Raw genomic sequence first — 11,142 nt, forward strand, 5'->3', positions numbered from 1 at the left:
ACAGAAGAGCTGTCTGTAGCTAGATAGCTATATAACAGAGATGTAACCATTACTAGAGCAGCTTGACATTCACATGTCCATGTGAATACAAATACTTTTACAAGTTGCCTTAAGTCACACAGTTCCATCCATCCATCTATTATCTATAACTGCTTGTCCTTTAAGAGGCCATGGACAGGTCATCACTCAATGAAAAAGCTGCTACATGGAGACGAACAATCATTCACACTCACATTCACACCTAAGGGCAATTTAGAGTCATTAATTAACCTAACCTGCATGTCGTTGGACCAGCACAGCCCCAGCCGGCTGGTAGTTCAAACTTAGAACTTCCTGTGAGGTGCTAACCGCTGCAATAATAACATAAAAAAACAAATGTATAGCATATACCAGAAAGCAGGACTATATTTAATAATGCACTGCCAATAATTTCGAAAATAGTACAGGTACTCTGGAAACACAAATATTGTGTGCTGTAGTATGTTACAGGGATACATTTGAGGGAAAAATGTACTAATATAAATGTCTCACAAAAAGTCAGCCGCAACAGCTAGGAAAGTCCAAGATTTCCAGGAGGTTCACTCAGAGGACAAGTTATTCAAATGTCCAACAGCTCTGAACGGACAATAGACCGAGCCGCTAGAAAGCAGAACAGTTTAGGGTTCAAATGTCTGCAGTAATCGTATCACTGTATATACTTTACAGCAAAACTGAATATCTGTCCTTTCCTTACTGTCCAGTGTCCGAAAACAGTCGGTTGTAGTCATGTCACATGTGTTTCTAATGTACAGTAGTGCCCTGAGTGCATGTGTCATCCCAGTACATATACAGTGTTTTCCTTATCTTTAACACACACACAGTGTCCAAAGACACATACACTTGTCAGCCCATATCAGTTGGAGCAGGAGTATTTGTGTCCCCCTGCTGTTCTAATCCCTGTGGGCTTCCTTATAAAGTGCTTAGGAGGAAAGGGAAAACTAGGCATCACGCAGAGCCACAAATGTAATCAGGGACTTTAGGTTGACCTCTTCTTGTACAAATTCTCCACACTCTCCACAAGAATTTGCCAAGGGGTATTAAATCTACTGAGAAAAAAAGGGGGTAATTCGAAATCATTTTCTATCATTTTATATTGTATTTTTTTGGTTTGTTTGTGTGTGTAGGTGTGTGTGTGTGTGTGTGTGTGTGTGTGTGTGTGTGTGTGTGTGTGTGTGTGTGAGTGAGAGAGATGTATGTATGTATTTTTGCATGCATGACTGTACATGTGCACACAAAAGTCACCATTTGCAACTCCATTTGTGTGCAGCATGCAAAACTTATTTATTAAAACACAGACTTTCAATATTTGATTTCCTGTGCTGAAGCTTCAAGGATGGCTGAGGTGAAAGGAGTATCCTAAATATTTGATCAAACCCAGGTAGCACATACTGCCATAAAAAAACGTGCTCTGACTGCTTGAAAAAATAGGAATGGCTCAATGTTTCACTGAAAAGAATGTCAAAACTTTAAGCCTTATTTTCAGGCTGGCTATTCACACATACTGACTTTAAGGTAAAATAAATAAGATTTATTACTTATACTTATTTGTTTTATCTCGAATACCTGGTTTTGCCGACATTTTAGTGCAACAAAAACACATCTCTTTTTCTTTTATTCTTCCCTACTTTAAATTATATATTAGTCATATCAGCACCCCACCAGACAGATACAGAGGAGATTGTTTCAAGAAAAAATGCAGTGCAATGATTACATTCACTCGATGAGCCCTAGTGACTACTATGCTCTTGGGTTGATAAACTAATTACATTGACCCCATGCAATGCAGGTTATGGAAAGCTATTTCAGCCAGTCCCAGTGATTTGATGTGCAAAGCACTTAAGTGCAGAGAGGTCAACAACTGGCTAGGCAGTGAAAAACAAATAAACCCTCTGCTTATAATAAAACCCAAACAATTTTTGATGTTGAAAACATCATGTTGGAGGAAGATTTTAAAAATGGCTTATTCGTACATGGTGACCAGCTATGGTAGTTTATGATATGCCTAATGGACATGCATTGCAATATGCACTTATTCATATTTATATAAGCTGGGTCACATCAGGAGATTAAATAAATAAAAGCCTTTTTAGCATTCATTAGTTAACATGTAGAGCATGCGTAAACCAGCTGAAGGCTTGATTTCTGAATAAAGTGAAATTCTTGACAAGAGACCTCAGTGAAACATTGCTTTTCAGCATGAGACTAAGTTACTCTTAAATCCTGAATTATAAAATGATAAAACAATACAGAGAAAGCATTAAAACAGAAGAAGAAATGGTTATGTGCATACAAGTTAGTTCTTGGCTTCAAATCAGCTCGTGTTTACTTGATTTTCTCTGAGTATACACTTGAACAGAACTTGGCTTCCCTGCATATCACTGAGGATGTTAAAATGGAAAGACCAATTCACATCCATCATGCAATGTCATCACATGAACATATGCACACACACATATATAAATGTTAAGATGAGGGCTTGTTTCTTGTGTCTGGACCTTGTGTTGATATTTCAATTTGCAACCACTCAGTCAGACTGGTGGCGAGTTGCAAAGATTATAGGGCCATTTCACAGCCATAAATAAACCATTTGCCTAAAGCTCATTGCCATGTTTTTCTCATACACATGCACAAATACAAACAGACACACACATACACACACACAGACCCTAAAGAGGATGGTTTTGTAGGAGGCTGACGAAGAATGATGAAGGAGATGTTGCCGATACCTGGGGTTTGAATTGATGGTACTTCATGTTACTCTTTGTGGTTTTAGTTAACATAACATCATGAATATATGATGACTGATGGAGTGTCTTCTTCCACTTCATTCTGCTCCATGTCCACCTTCTACTTCCTCTTCTTCTGCCTCCCAGTCTCCCTAGTTTTTCCTGCGATTTGAATATGAATTGAAGGTAGATGCTCACAGTCCCCCCAACTCCCTTTTACCGTTTGAACAGACCTAAAATTGGCAAAATTTAATCCCAAAACTCAGATGAGCCCAGTTGTTACAGACACATCCAACAAGTCTGGAAGCGACATCACTGTCAATTGAGTGTTGAGCTTGGAAGTTCAGTTAAGTTAAGTTCAGTTCTCTTTTCGATACATTTGCACAAGCTGAATTAAAAAGGGTCCTTGGATAGGTAAGGTCTAGAGTTCTAAATCGGTAATGCACTAACTGCATCATGGTATACAATTTACATAGAAATAAATGTTTGATTTCATATTGTCATTTCATATTGTTCAGATTGTGCATATATGGACATTCTCTGATGCAGGAAGTGTGTGTGGGCTGAGAGAGACATTTGAAAGGCTATACGTGTCTATAAACCTATTCATGAACATGCCCACAAGCACACAAATATTTGCACATTTTTATGCTAACCTAATCTAGGTATTGAATTGCATCTGTGTTTTTGTGCATGGTTGTACATTTTTACACACATACGGAGTTGGAGTGAAAACTTGGAGGCATTAGTGTTGTGTGTTTGGTTCAAATTCCCCCGCTGGATCTGTTTACTGAAAACTGGTTTTAATGAAGTCTCAGTGGTAACATTTCACACCGCAGTTGCATCCAAATTGCAGCCAGCATTTCTTACTGAATCTTAGGTAGAACAATTTTAGTCTCTTTGTTTCTTTTTGATATTGTTATACTTTATCTTTAGTGTTTGATTTCCATAACACACATTTTTGATATATTAGTTGTTGCTTGTGCTTTGGCGTAGAACAGACTGTTAAGAGCTTTTTTCCTACCCAGGCACAACAGCTCACCATGGGTCAATCTGGATGAAGGGAAAGTTCATATCCTTTTAACTATACTCCCACTCACAAACATACTGTACACACGACCATGACCTCTTATCCGGTTACACAACTATATACTTACAAACTACTGATGTTGCTGACACTTCAGCTCTTGACACACACTCCATAACACTTCCGTGTACCCTTGTCTACTACACGCTTTATCTTTCTTTCTTTTAAATATATATGCACAAACACACACAAAGACCCAACAGCATTTATCTCTTGCCAGAATGTTGACAGAAAGTAAACAACACTGTCTCTATCAGCTGATGTGTATCAGGGCCACAGGGACATTCCCATTATCAGTGATTACAACCATTGAGTGCACTTCCTGCTCCTGATTTTTATCTGAACTAGCAGGCCAAACGATTTCTATCAGCGACTACAGTAACTACCGCTAAAGGTACAAACATATTTCCATAATTTGTTATTAATTCATAGTTTCAGTGACAGAATGAGGTGTATCGGGTGGGTGATGATGTTGTTGAAATGGGAAATTATTGGCCCTGTCAGAACTTGCCTAAAAAATTGTTGTTCCAATTAGTATCTGGATTATTTCACCTTTAAAATGCATTCACACAAAAGATTATATGAAATAATGTAGTAATGCAAGCCTGTTCTCACACTAAATCAACTGAAACATATTGTGAATCTGAACATATACAAGTCTAGGGCATCCAATGCTCAAGTAAGAAGCTAGTTTTAACTGATAGCCTAGGACAATGAATGGCGTACTGTTATAAGATAGATAAAGATAGATAAAGATAGATATTTGTGCTTGTTAGTGAAATCCTCCCTCAGGTCACCTCATAAAATAACACACGTAAAACAATCAATAGACAGGGTTTGCAAATGTCCTGGAAAATGTGAAATTGTCTTGGGTTTTATGCATGAATGTTATCATCATTGTTCATGCAACATCAGACATAATTCAGACCCATCTCACAGGAAGTCAGATAGGTTATCCACACTAATTATCCCAGATTGAGTGTGATCGAGAGAGAAAAAGGTTGAATAACAAATAATAAAATATGGGGAAATTTAAAGCAGCAACAAGAAAAAAATTGTTTTTATTCTGGCAGCCCCTGTGGACAAAAGCGCTAGTGTTTCCACCACCTCATTACATTCATTTCAAAGGGAATCCGACCTGGTGACAAGCATTAAGATTAACTACATAGAAAGAGCCAATCTTCTCGCTGATGGTCTTGTTTGTTTATGTAGGTAATAAAGAGGCATCAGTATTACATTTAGGCTGTTTCATAACCAGTTGAAACCTGCTTGTAGTTTTAAATAAAAAGGAAAAAGAGCAACAGATGTAGGTAAAGAAGGCTTGTTTGTGTATATTACAGACATATATTAGTATAAATAAATATTATTATTATATTATTAAATATATGATTAAAAAAACCTGTATTTGAAGTATTTTTTGCTGAGACACCAGCAGCAGCAATAACACTGAAAAAAAATCCATCTGTTGTTGACAGCTGCATTGCCACACACACACACACACACACACACACACACACAAATGTGCACTTAGTCATTTAACTTATAACAACTTTATTGACTTATAGTCTTTCGCTTACATCTTTATCATCCTTGTGCTTTTTATATATTAGGGCTTTGTATCAAGGTCTCCTTACAAGCCAAATGTATGATCACAGCCATTATTGGCAATGCTGAAGAGTCTATGTGCATTCATTATTATAATAATTGTGTAATGTGGTGCTGACGTCTCACCTGATGAAGTCCCTGGAGGCTGGTCCTGTCACTTCTTCGCCCCCCGGTCAGCTCATCACTGGACCCTCTTCAGTTTGCCTACCAGCCAAGACTAGGACGACGCCATCATCTTCCTGCTCCACCGTGCCTGCGCCCACCTGGACAGACCAGGAAGCACTGTGAGAATCATGTTCATGGACTTCTCCAGTGGGTTCAACACCATCCGGCCTTCTCTGCTGGGGAGTAAGCTGACTGCGATGCAGGTGGACCCTCCCCTGGTTTCCTGGATTACGGACTATTTGACGGGTCGACCACAGTATGTCAGACTGCAGGATGGTGTGTCTGACACTGTGGTCAGCAGCACTGGGGCTCCACAGGGAACTGTTCTTTCCCCCTTTCTGTTCACCCTGTACACATCGGACTTTCAGTTCCTCTCTGAGTCCTGCCACCTGCAGAAGTTTGCGGACGACTCTGCAATTGTTGGCTGTGTCAGTGAGGGGAAGGAAGAGGAGTACAGGGGTGTTGTGGACTCCTTCGTCGAGTGGTGTGCAACTAACCACCTGCATCTCAACTCCACCAAGACTAAGGAGCTGGTGGTGGATTTCCGCAGGAGGAAATCTGCCCCCACACCCATCTCCATCAACGGTGTGACTGTGGATGTTGTCCAGGATTACAGATACCTTGGAGTATACCTGGATAACAAACTGGACTGGGCCAAGAACACTGAGGCTGTTTACAAGAAGGGCCAGAGTCGACTCTATTTCCTGAGGAGGCTCCGGTCATTCAACGTATGTAACATCATACTGAGGATGTTCTACCAGTCGGTGGTAGCCAGTGCCATCTTCTTTGCTGTTGTGTGCTGGGGCAGCAGGCTGAGGGCAGCCAACGCCAAGAAGATCAGCAGGATCATCAGGAAGCCTGGCTCCGTCCTGGGGGTCCAACTGGACTCTGGTGGTGGTGTCTGAGAGGAGGATGCTGTGTGAACTGCACAGTATCCTGGACAACAACGCTCACCCTCTCCACCAGGTGCTAACCTCGAGCAGAAGCACCTTCAGCAACAGACTCATTCCCCCCTGATGTAACACTGAACGCCAGAGGAAGTCTTTTCCTCCTGTGGCCATCAGACTGAACTACCTCCGGCCGCAAGAGGGACAGTGGAGACACTGTGTCCTGAGCCAAATGTCACTTTGTCACTTTATCATTTTTACCCATCATATCACTTTGTCACTTTATTTTGTGTGTACTATGCTGATACAATCTTATCACTTTATCACTGTTTATCACTTTAAACAATCGCTCACTATATTTAGTTGTACTTATTTTATTTCAATTTATGCGGCACAGTGCGTATTGTTGTATATTATATATACCTACGTTAACTGTCATTTTTGTGTTTGTGTTTCATTTTTGTGGCATTGTTGCATATAGTTACTGTTTTACTTATTTTATGTTAGCTTTATCCTATTGTGCTTTGCACTTTGTTGCATTTAGTTACTTGTTTTATTTTTATTTTTATGCTAGCTTGATTCTTACTCTTGTATTACTCCACTTTCGTATAGCAATTGTTGCACAGCAATTTCTCTCCGGATAAATAAAGCTTCTTGAATCTTGAATCTTGAATCTTGAATATAAGTCAGCATATGGATCATGGGCACACTGTTCTTTTATCCTCTTAGGTAGCACTCAGTGACAAATATACACCACATTGATGTGAGTGTGCACACCACACACACACACACACACACACACACACACACACACACACAAATACACACAGATGTGTAAACATAAGTCATGGTCTCTGTCCTCTTATTTGTTTTATGGAGACCTTTACTTTCCCTGAGACTGTTGCTCTCTCTTCCGTTTTTCTTTCTTTAACAGAAACTAATGGGAGAGATAAAGACAAGCAACAGTGGGGGCCATTTCAATCCATCTCAATAAATGATGCAATTAACATACACATCTTTTTCTTCAGTGAGAAGCTCAGATGTTTCTTGCCGTTTCAGTTTGATCAAAGTTTTTCAGTAAAAACCAAACAATGTTAATTTCAGACAAAACATGTTTGACACCTCTTGTTGTATATTACCCAGTAATCCACCTGATATAAGGATGAAGGCAAAGACATGTAGCTACACTGCAGATAGTGACATTATATAGTCTTTATGAAATGTTATGACTGATCCAGCAATTGACCATTATGGATTTAAGCTGAACGTTGGTAAGGACAAACTATATAAAGTGTAGCAGCAGCGTACAGAGCAGGCGCTCAGCAGTTTATAAAATGAACAATAGTAAAGCAAGCTATGACATAAACTCAGTGCTTTCAGTGGAAACATTTCTTGAATTATTGGCCAAATGTGATGTGTGCATGCTGAGTTTCCCATGATTCCAATATTACAGAGAAATAATTATATGAAAGGGCCGTGTGCAAGACAAATCCCTGAAGCCAATATACAATATTATCCTATGAATTACAGTGAGCTGAAAGGACCCCCCGCCACCCTTAAACAACTGCTGGCAGGGAGGTAGCTGCGACAAAACCAGCACAGCCCATAACATTCCTAATCATTTTTACCAATACATAAATGAGCATCATGAAAGTACCATAATGCAAGTGCCAAACAACAGCCAGGCCAGACAGGCATAAGCTCAACCATGACAGGAAGTAATCTACAATTATTGAGGAACAGTTATTCCCAGAGGAAGAGACTGAGCGTGTGGCATTCCATGTAATTTGCTCAGTTTAATTGCTTACATTTAAACCAATTTTGCGCAGTGAGTGACTGAGCATATAGGTTACGTATTCCCAGTTCCCACTCGTGTACCACATGGCTTGACTATTGACATACTGTAGAATGACATAGATTGAGGAATACGTACACTAATCTGCTAGTTTATAATGGATTGTGATCTGCACTATTTTTAGATGTCTCTGTCTGTCAGCTGTGAGTTAATCTGACCATGCTAAAACACAAACACACACGCACACACAGACACTTTAACACACTGAGCAAGGGGTTCATGGGTTAACAAGCACTACAGTCACGGTCATAAAAACAAGAAGGGAGGGAGGAGGTTAGAGGGATTTATGTAGCTACTACATCCATTAATCTGTGTCTGTCCCAAAGACAAATAATGACTGGCCTCCCACCACACAAATGGCCACAGCAGATGGACATGAAGTGACATAATTGCAGATCCCTATACACTAAGGAAATATTCAAGCACAAAGGATACCCACTATCGCTGGATGCAACGTCTTTTATTGTTGTAAGCAGTTCTTACATAACTTTAAGTATTACAAATTGTAATCAAGTGATTGCTGTAATAAACACCACATACTGCAGTTCTGTTGTTATATTGCGGAATGTCCTTTTATGTTGTTTGAGGTTTCTTATAGCACTTTATTAAGGCAGAAATACAAAGGTTTTTTATTGCAGTGATGCATTAATGCAGGTCTTTTATATGCTGCAGTGAAAATAACATCTACAAATTCTGCTGTGGCTTTATGATTACTATCTCTCCCTCTTTGGCTCTGTATTTTATTTCTCACATCGTAAATCCAACTCCTTTGCTTGCCTCTCCTTCATTCCAACATTCACTATTCTGGTCCCTCTCGACCTTTGCGTCCATCATCACACTCACCTCCTTTACATTACATCAACTCCCAGGGTGTGTTAATGTGTTTGGATGTGTGCACTTGTGGCAGCAGTGCATCACTTCCCAAATTACACGACCACCACATATGCTACAACAAGCTAAGACAAAGAAAAGAGAAAATGTAGGATTTGTGTAGAAGTGTATTAAAGATGTCATGATACAGAAAACATGTTTGCATGTGCTTCACCCCATATACAGTATAGATTTAACATCAGAGACTCATAAATACAAAGAGCAGGCACTCACATCACTACGCCCAAGAGAAATCACTTGCCTTCTGAACGTGTAGCCTCAGAGCCCCTGCCCTTTACCTTCAATCCTCCTCATCACAGGAGAGGTCCTCTGAGACTGTGGGAACAGCTGCGTTAAAGCCCCATGATCCAGCCCAAGAGACCCAGCCTGGATCAGTCTATCATGGCCTTATATGCATAAATGACGTAAAATTATCCCAAAGGCAGAGGCCACATCATGCAGGTTACATAAACCTGTGCAGTCTGTGTTGCTTAAGGGGTGCCCTATGCATTTCTGATATGACAGAGTGGAGACATGTAGACTTCATCATGCTCTGGCTCAGTGGTTTCAACTTAGTTCAAGTCCTGGCTGCATCCACATGAAAAAAAATAAAATGTGGATGTCAGTATGCCTGCTGGAAGAAAAACATAGGCTATGACATAGTTAAGATAAATATGCATGCATATATACATAAATACGCATGAACAGCACTGATACATGTGGACACACTAGCCCATTATCATATGCATCGATGCATGCTTGCACACATGCGCACATGTGGGCACACACACATTTACATTTACAATATGATCTACTGAAATATGGCCCACATACATGGTTATTTGTATACCGTCTGATGTAAAGCAACAGCGCTATCTTCTGTCCTGAAGAAAAACTGCAAGACTGCAGCAAATTGACTCAGTGTGAACAAGTGGTTTTCGCCGTTTCTTTTCTTTTCTGAACTGTCTGATGGCAACCTGCTGATTCATCTGGATCGATAACCTCTTTCATCTGATCCAATGAACATGTCAATAACACTTCAATGTGTGCTATGTGTGTGTGTGTGTGTGTGTGTGTGTGTGTGTGTGTGTGTGTGTGTGTGTGCAAGCTTTCGAGCTGACTAAAAACACCCACATATACACTGAGGCTGTGAGGTTTCTGTGGCTACATATGAACAATATATCAGAAAAATGCCTTTTTCAGCCCACGTCTTCTCTCCCCCTCTACTGTTCCACTCTGTGTTCCACTGCTTTCACTTTAATCCTAACCTTACCCTTGCCCTTAATCATTCCCTCTTTTTGTGCTTCAGCCACACACACACACACACACGCCTTCTTAGTTGAATCTCTTGCTTCCTTCTCTTATATTTTTCCACTAACACCTATCACAGCTTTGTGTCTCTCCCCTCCTTCTCCCACATGTCCTCCCACCCTTCTCCTTGTTTCTTCATCTGTGTCTGTCTTCTCATTCCTCCCCTGGCATCTCCCTCCACCTCTCTCTGCCTCTGCCTGACGTCATAGCAACTGCAGTGTAAGATCCAGGGGCTTGCTTGACAGTGCCCATCATTCTATGAAAGATGATGAAGACGGCCAGACAGATGAGAACAAGAGGAGGTGGAGTGGGGAGAAAGAAGTTGCAAAAATGGACTGAGCCACACCCACATCACTGTGACGTGTAGGGTGGCTGCACTATTAGGGCTATTTGGCCAGCAAGCTATGGGCAAGGTTGGCTTTAGGCTGCAGCATTTTTAATGATGTGACTCACTCTGGCATGGTGCAGCAAACTGAGCATGCAAGCAACGCAAGAGGGTTACAATGAACACAAGAGCGTTATACTAATGTGCCACAGGACAGAGGCAGAAGGGAAAAGAAGAGAGAGACTGAGGGAAGGGTATATAAGGTGATTTTA

Source organism: Dicentrarchus labrax, unplaced genomic scaffold (assembly GCF_905237075.1).
Source record: "Dicentrarchus labrax unplaced genomic scaffold, dlabrax2021, whole genome shotgun sequence".
In the NCBI taxonomy this organism is placed as follows: domain Eukaryota; kingdom Metazoa; phylum Chordata; class Actinopteri; family Moronidae; genus Dicentrarchus; species Dicentrarchus labrax.